The sequence below is a fragment of the Citrus sinensis genome, chromosome 1, assembly GCF_022201045.2.
Source record: "Citrus sinensis cultivar Valencia sweet orange chromosome 1, DVS_A1.0, whole genome shotgun sequence".
NCBI lineage: Eukaryota > Viridiplantae > Streptophyta > Magnoliopsida > Sapindales > Rutaceae > Citrus > Citrus sinensis.
The window spans coordinates 10,489,422-10,498,273 of record NC_068556.1 but is presented as its reverse complement, the minus strand read 5'-3'; the positions used below and the strand labels follow the sequence as shown (position 1 = coordinate 10,498,273).

The following is an 8,852-nucleotide window of genomic DNA, read 5'->3' as shown; positions in this document are numbered from 1 at the left end:
AATTCTCCCAGTCCAAGTTTCACGAATACAGAGTAAGGCAAAAGATTTACACTAGCTCCTAAATCCAACAAAGCATTCTCAATTGTGTGGTTCCCTATACTACATGAGATAGTGGGGGAGCCTGGGTCTTTGCATTTTAAAAGAATTTTATGTTGGAGTATAGAACTAATGTTTTCTGTTAAAAATGTCTTCTTTTGAACATACATATTTCTCTTTTTAGTATAAAGGTCTTTAAGAAACTTGGCATAAGATGGAACTTGTTTAATAGCATCAAGCAAAGGGATGTTAACACTTACCTGTTTGAAGATTTCAAGAATCTCACCTGTGGATTTTCCCTTTTTTCCTTTAGCTAACCTCTGAGGAAATGGAGCCTTAGGAACATATTCTTGTGGGTTGGTTTCTTCTTTCTCCTTCGGTGATGAGTCCTCAACACTCACAGGTACAATTTGATTTTCTTTTGTCACCGGCATCTCCACTTTGTTGTCGACTTCTTTTCCTTTTCTCAAGGTCATAACTGCTTTGACTTCTCCATGCTGCTGTGGTGAACTTGTACTTGCTTCATGCACTCCTTTAGGATTAGGCACTGGTTGACTTGGAAATTTGCCTTTCTCAACAGTCATTGCCAAGGTCTGAACTGAAGAAGCAAGTTGTCCCACCATCTTCTCGAGCCTTGAAACTGATTGGGCTTGTGAGTTGAAGCTCGCTCTCAATTCATTTCGTAGTCCATCAATGGTGCGGTTTTGTTGCTCAATCGTGGAGTGAGTAACATTCCTGAAATTCTGGAATGCATCCTCCCATGGTCTGGGTTGAGAATAGTTTTGGTTCTGATTGTATGGTCTGAATGGGGGCTGAGAGGCTTGGGGATTTTGTGGAATTGGTGGAACTGGAGCTACTTGTCCATTATGTTGAATTCCTTGGGACCATGAAAAATTGGGGTGGTCTCTCCATCCAGGGTTATATGTGTTGGAGTATGGGTTGTAATTTGATGGCTTTCTCATTACACCTATGGCATTGGCTTGATCTGAGTATGAGTCATGGTCATGTGGCTCTGTTGATTTAGCAGTCGATAACGATGCTATTTGTCGAGCAAGACCTTCAACCATCTCCTTGACTTCTTTGATTCCCGAAGTTGACTCGCCAATTTGAACCTCATTTACTCCCTTAATTCGTCTAGTATTCCTGAGTGATCGACTCCGTTGTTGGGAATTATCCGCTTGTCGCTGAAAGAATTCCCAAATCTCTGATGCACTTTTTGACATTAGCTCTCCTCCACTTGTTGCCATTAGCCATTCTTGCACATTCGGCAATAATCCCTCTAAAAAGTATTGGCATTGGTGCCATTTTCGAAAAACTGCTCGTCCTCTCTCTGGGTAAACTTCGAGATTTCCCTGCGAATAGCATTGGTTTTATGCACTGGGAAATATTTATTCAAAAATTTTGTAACCATTTGTTCCCATGATGTGATGCTATTAGTAGGCAAAGTATTTAACCATGAACGAGCTCTATCCTTTAAAGAAAATGGGAATAATCTGAGTTTAACATCATCGTCTGAAAAATTCTCATATTTAAATGTTTGACAAATGGCATGAAAATCATTCAGATGATTATATGGGTCCTCATTTTCTAAGCCATAGAATGTGGGGAGACAATTTAGCACACTAGGTTTTAGTTCAAAACTTCTAGCAGCTACATATGGGTATCTTATGCATGATGTGCTCAAATTAGCTAAGGGACTAAAATAGTCTTTAAATGGCCTCTCTTGTGGTGCTTGTAAATCCATTCCAAATTTTATTTTAATGTGCCTGTGTGTGCAAAGTGTTTTTTCTAATTTAAGGTCTATAGGTTCAAGATTAGGTAATAATGACCTACGACCATGCATGCAAAACAAATAAAATAAAAATAAAGATGGAAACAAAACAAATAAAAATAAAGAAGAGTGAGAAATTACGATACTAACCTTATTGCGCTATTACAACCTTTCTATAAAAATACATAAAAACAAATACGTGAAATTAAATTAACTAAAAATAAATTAATAAGATAAACAAAAAAAAAATTCAATTGAAAATTAAATTACAGAATTTTAAAGAAGAGAAAAAGAAAAGAAATACTAACCTTTAAATGTAAATTCACTTTTTTTTCTTTTTCTTTTTTTTTAATAAAAAAAATACAAGAAAACAAATAAAAGAAATTATTCACAAAAATTAATTCTATGAATTAAAATTACTTACCTCCCCGGCAACGGCGCCAAAAACTTGTTGTGCAAATTTTAATGTACTCGCAAGCGCACGAATCTATTGTAGAATAGATCAATGGTAACGAGTGTCGATCCCACGAGAAGGTGGATTTTAATTGTGTGTAGAATTAATTTTGAAAATGAGTAGTTGGATTTGTGGTGGAAAAGATTTGGAATATGCTAAAACTTAAATTAAAATGGCGAGAATAAATTCTAAAATTAGAATTGAAATGGCGAGAATAAATTGAAGAGAATTCTATTGAAATGTCGTACTTGGGTATCTGGATCCGTATCAACATGCATCATGGGCTAAATAATCCGTATTAATGCCAATTAAATCATGAGGGGGGAATCCACACCTCATGAACCACGCTCTAATCAATATGGTGCTAAGGGCTTATCGTGCCAAATAATAATAACCTTGTACTAGAGGGCCGGTGTAACCAAGGCGGTATCTAGACAAGACTATTATTATTTATCGACGAGAAGTCAAAACATCTACAAAAACTAGAGGGGAAAAAAAATAAATTTACCAAATTAAGCCCATGACACATGTTGAGACTTCACCTTCAACCCAAGCTTGAAAGAAAATTAGCCACTCATAATTGAACTAGGGGTAAAATGAGAATTTATTAAAATAAGAAGAAAATACAAGATGGAGAAGGAACTACAGAAAATGGATCCCAAAAATGGATTCAGAGCTATCAAATTAGGGGGGGAAGGCCCCCTTTTTATAGATACATGGAGTAAATTATGTCCATCGGATTAAAAACAGTTTGGACGCTCAGGATTGCGCCACGTCATCAGTCAACAGTCCACGGTTTGACCACGCAGATGAACAGTAACACAGTTTGACCTGGATGAACAGTAACGCGATTTGGTTGAAAATAATCCTGTGTGATGCATGCACCGTACGCGAGATTTTTCGTCCACTGATATGCTGCCACGTCACCATCAACAGTACATAAGAATTTTAGTCCAACAGGATCGTGACACCTCATCAGTCAATGCCACATCATCGGTCAATGCCACGTCATCGATCCGTCTATGTGAACAGTGCTGTGAACATTAACGTATACAATACCGTATACGTGAATAGTACCATACATGTGAATAGTACCATTTTTCCTTTTATGCTCCTCCTAAGGTTTTCGACCGTCCTGAGTTCAAAAGTGATGTCCGTTTTGCCGTCTGATCTCTCTTTTATTGTGAAATGACTATAATGCCCCTAAAATACATAAATTACTTAATTAAAATAAAACACACGTAATTAAATCACAAGAATGTTAAAAACATAAAAGTAAGGGTTGTTAGTAAGACTTGAAATGTAAAATGATGGTTTTCTCCTTTATAAATATGCATTTTCTAACACTCAACATTAGGCATCATCCCAAGAGCCCTAAAACCTTTGGGCAGTTTGTCTGACTCATCGACTGGAGAAGAGTTAGTCGTCTCAGGTATGCAAGAAAGAACAACTGAAATGCTTAATCATGTTGATGCTTTTATTTTCCTTCCAGGAGATCTTGCAACACTAGAGGCACTTATCACACTAGTATCCTGGGCCCATCTGTACATTCACCAAAAACCCATCAGTTTGTTAAATGTCACTAACTTTTATGATGCCTTTATCGCATTTCTTAACCATGTAATAAAAAACTATTTCATTCCTTCCATAGCGAAAAAGCTTTTTATTTGTGCTCACACTGCTAATGAGTTACTTGATCTGTTACAAGCATATAAACCAGAACCAGACCCCTGGACCTTTGTGGTGGAGCGTCCAAATAATGATGGTAACAGTAGCCGCAGTAAGAAGTACAAATTAGATTTAATTCTCTGCCTGTAAATATTTTCTTCTGTGTTACACCACTCAGGTGATGTCTTCTAAACTCTACTTCTTTCCTTTAAAATATTGGGGATAATGTTTCGTTTTGGTTGGGGGGAGGGAATAGTCGACAATTGTGGAATCTTGGTTCAGTTTTTACCGATTTTTTGTTATAGAAACTAACTGTTGCTAACTTTTAGTGTTGAAGATGGCTGAATATGGAGTGTAGTGACTCTAGAAACGCATCTTCATTGTTTGAAAAAAAAAATTAAAAAAATTCAGACATTTTCTTTTTCTTTATTAAGCTTTGATATTCATTTTTCTTCTTCTTTTTAATTTCACCTTTATAATATATACATTTTCAAATATTTGAGTCGAAGATGACTGAATATGTCGGAGACAAATATGAGTTGCTTGAAGGAATGAACATGTCATAATAAGTACCAAGTGAGTTTTTGAACCTATCATTTTTCTTGGAGAGTAACCCTTTTGCCCATTATTTATACAGCTTAGCAGTTTATTATTTTATACACGATCTCTAGATTTCTTTTGAGTTAACCCTTAAAAAAAATTTTATAAAATAAAAAAAAAAGAAAAAAAATGTGTGTTGCTACATTTGGAGGCCCATCTAACTAGTAGATATGAAAGATTATTTAGAGCCCTAAAAAATGATGGAAAGGTCATCTTTGATTCGTTTGAGCCTTTCTAGCCATCCCTTTGATCAAATATCCATAGTTAACCCTTTTGAGCCTTTAAAAAAAAAAATTTTTCTTTGTCAAACTTATCATCTTGACCCACTCCGATTTAGAGTATTACCTAATATCTTACAAGTTCCATTACCTATTTATGTTTGAGAAAAATGTAAATAATTATTTTGTTCAGTGACGTTGTGCCAAACAAAAGCAAAAAAAAAAAAAAAAACAAAACAAAACAAAAAAATTGTTGTTTCAAAAAGAAAAAAAAACAATAATAGGTGAAATCCACCTTCCAACTTTAAAAAAAAAATATATCAGTATTGTTCTCAAACATACACTTTTTTTTCCTTATTTTCCTTATTTGTTAGCCATGTCCCTAACATATGTTATGTCCTAATAAAAGTTCTTCTTGATTTTAGGGAACTATAATCTGAAGTAGAAATTAGTTATATGGGCTAAAAAGATGTAGTGGTGCATAATAAAAAAAAGATAAATAAATTAGGTTGACTAGCATTTTTATTTGACTTGAGATCGTATTATTTCTAAGCTAAGGACATATTTCTTTCATCTTGGTGAGAGCATGTGATAACACTTCTTTATTATTTTCTCTCAATTACCATTTATTGGAAGTGACTATTTTTATTGGGTTTAATTTCTTTGTGAGAGTGTCAGAATTTCCAATGAGATTTTGTGGTTTAACATGTCTTCTTGAAAGTAGCTGTGACAAAGTCTACTGGGCAGATTCATGTGGATGGTTGATGTGAATGTGATGTTTCTTTAGACTAGAGATAATGCTTATACTTTTATTTGATTGTTATCATTAGTCTGATTGAATAAACACAAGTGTTGAAAAAAAAATTCATTTTGGATTTAAATTTTGTTTTTGCTTTATTTGCTAGGGACTAGCAATAAGCTGGTTGGGGGGTGTGTTGAGTGTTAGAAAATGTATATTTATAAAGAAGAAAATCGTCATTTTACACTTCAAGTTTTACTAACACCCTTACTTTTATGTATTTAACCTCTTGTGATTTAATTACTTATTTTATTTTAATTAGGTATTTTATATATTTTAGGGGCATTATAGTCATTTCATAATAATAATTCCCGAATCCCCCCAGGCGAGTCTATCTAGTCTCATCAAAACGGACTTGATAATAATTCTATTCATAAAGATTCTGCCGAAAATTCGGCAGAGTCTCCTTTATATATATAACACTCCCAATCTATAAATATGAATATAACACTCCTAATACAATTCAATATACAACAAACCCTAGTGCTCAACATCCTCAACCAAAATGCTGAGTTTTATATCTCTAGAGTCTCAAAAGATAATATTATAACTAATATTAATATCTCAATTTATTCTTACTCCCAAAAGAATAATATAACAAAAGTATACAATCCCAAAAGAACAAGATGCCCAAGATGTCCTAACAAAAACATCTATATCTTCTAACACCATCACGTGGCCAAGACTCAAAATATATTTACAGTCGCTGGATCGGTCTGGTGTACTTGCAACCTCCTGGTGAGGGGGGAAAATATAATAAAAACGGGATGAGTTTAAAACTCAGTGAGATCAGTGAGTGGATAGTAGTTTTGAAAATTAATTCTTACTTTAAAAGAAATAATCATACCATTTCCAAACACGATTTCATTAAACCATAAGCGAGAAACCAGTAATAAGTCATACCACAATATCATATAGAATTCACAAATCTGAAAATCATAACCAAACAAGTACCCAGGGAAATAATCTCGTCATATCCAGACCTCAATGGACGGGCAATGACGTACTATCTGGGTAACGTCACGCCCCAGAGCTACACGGATAGACAGGAAAATACCATCTCATATCTCATCATATCCGTGCATGCATAATCTAGTCCCCAAAGGAAAAAAACGCCCAAGCACACGGCCCAAAGCCTATATGTGTACTCAGATGGGCCCCAAAGGCCTGTATCTCATCTTTATCATATGTATCATTTGTATTTCAATGGTTGTCTGTATCTCATATCAGTATATCTGTACTCATCATACCGCATGCATATTCCCCCAAAAGGCAAAAGCGCCCAAACACACGGCCCAAAGCCTCTATGTGTGTTCAGACGGGCCCCAAAGGCCTCTCATCTCATTTGTATCACATGTATCTGGAGGGAAGGGTACTGTCTAATGATTTTAAAAAACAATCATTATACTCATATTCACATACATTTTAATCATACTTTAAATCATACCACATTTGAATCCACTTTTCTTATCTTTAAAATACTATCATGCTTATTCAAAGTCGATACGCAAAATCATTAACCAAACATTTTAATAATATACCAATGCGTGAATAAAATCTAGTTCGAGGAAATCATTAAATCAGAACATTCAAAATACTTATTTCGCAAACATGCTTTACTATCATAATTAACTATAAAAATAGGTTTTGCATATTTCACTCACAGTGACAGTGTTCACGGTCGGTTATCGTCCACGTCCGCAGACCAGTTCTCGCTCGTGGATCCTCCTAAATCAAGGAAACGACATAATTATTTTCTGTAAATCGGAATTACGATAAAATTTATGCAATAAACTCGAAACGAACATCTATCCATAATTGACAACTCCCGTGTTCATAAAATTACTAAAATGCCCTTGAGTCCGTAAATCATTAACACATACTCTGAAATCGTACATCATTGAATTACCCTCAAAATCGTAATTACACCCACTCCTCAATTCTAGGAATTACTAACATATCCACAGGATCAGAAATTATAAAATTGCCCTCATAGTGTGAAATTACCAAAATGCCCTTGCCGGCCAACGGTCACCGGAATTTGGTCAACGCTGGCTAGGAAGCTCAAATCTGAAAGTTCCAATCACGCTGAGTTCAATGGTACCGGCGGTAAGCTCCAACTCGCGGCAATGGCGCCGGAATCGAGCTCGGCAGCCGTGAATTCCAACAATTGACCGGCGCAACACAGTGACTCTAGGTGCCTATGGATGGTCGAAAATGGAAGAGGGAGTCGTTGGGAACAAGATCCAACCGGTGGTGTCATCCAAAACCGTCGAAAATCCCGGCGGAGTAAAGTGAAACAGTAACGGGTTCAAGCTTCGATCATCGGCGTTCCGGTTGGTTTTCGGCCAGGGGAACGACGGTCAGCTTCTACGCTTCAGATTGGTACCAAGTTCGGCCGAAACGCTTTCACGTGCATGTTTTTACCCTGTTTCCAGCTTATGCTTTTACTTATAAAAGCCTTAACCGCCTCATTTTCATTTTGAAATTCACATATGTTACAATCCTCCCCCCTTATAAAAATTTCGTCCTCGAAATTTACGTACCTGATAAGAAAAGATAGGGATACTGAGCTCGCATTAAGTCCTCGCGTTCCCAGGTAGCCTCTTCCTTTGTATGATTCATCCACCGCACTTTTACTAAAGGAATGGTCTTAGAACGCAGAACTTGGTGTTTCTCTTCTAGTATCTCTACTGGTTCCTCTTCGTAAGTCAAATCTTCCTTCAACTGAATTGGTTGCTTCGATAACACATGACTCGGGTCATATATGTACTTCCGGAGCCTTGAGACGTGAAACACATCGTGGATTCTGGATAACTCGGGTGGTAGAGCCAATCGATAAGCTAACGGACCGATGCGCTCAATGATCTCATATGGCCCAATGTAACGTGGACTTAACTTCCCACGTTTCCCAAATCGAAGCACCCCTTTCCAAGGAGATATCCGTATGAAAACTCTATCACCAACTTCGAATTCAAGTTCCCGCCTACGCTTGTCTGCATAGCTCTTCTGTCTATCTTGGGCCAACTTTAATCTATCCCGAATCAATTGTATCTTCTCGTTCGTATCCTGGACTAGTTCTGGACCGAATAACCTCCGCTCACCAACTTCATCCCAACATACTGGAGTCCTGCATTTTCTACCATACAAAGCCTCATATGGTGCCATCTTGATACTAGCTTGATAACTGTTGTTGTAAGCAAACTCCATCAAAGGTAAATAATTATCCCAATTACCTTTAAACTCCATAACACAAGCTCGCAACATATCCTCCAGAGTTTGAATAGTACGCTCTGACTGTCCATC

At 36.4% G+C, this 8,852-nt stretch overlaps 1 long non-coding RNA gene across 1 annotated transcript; it reads right to left on the bottom strand.

Moving 5' to 3' along the window:
* Positions 1-6,137: 6,137 nt before the first annotated feature.
* On the bottom strand, positions 6,138-7,723 carry LOC127902249 (uncharacterized). The gene is made up of 3 exons (XR_008054719.1): positions 7,554-7,723; positions 7,211-7,274; positions 6,138-6,281 (listed from the first exon to the last, which is right to left on the bottom strand). It is a non-coding gene; the product is annotated as an uncharacterized LOC127902249 (long non-coding RNA).
* Positions 7,724-8,852: the final 1,129 nt, after the last annotated feature.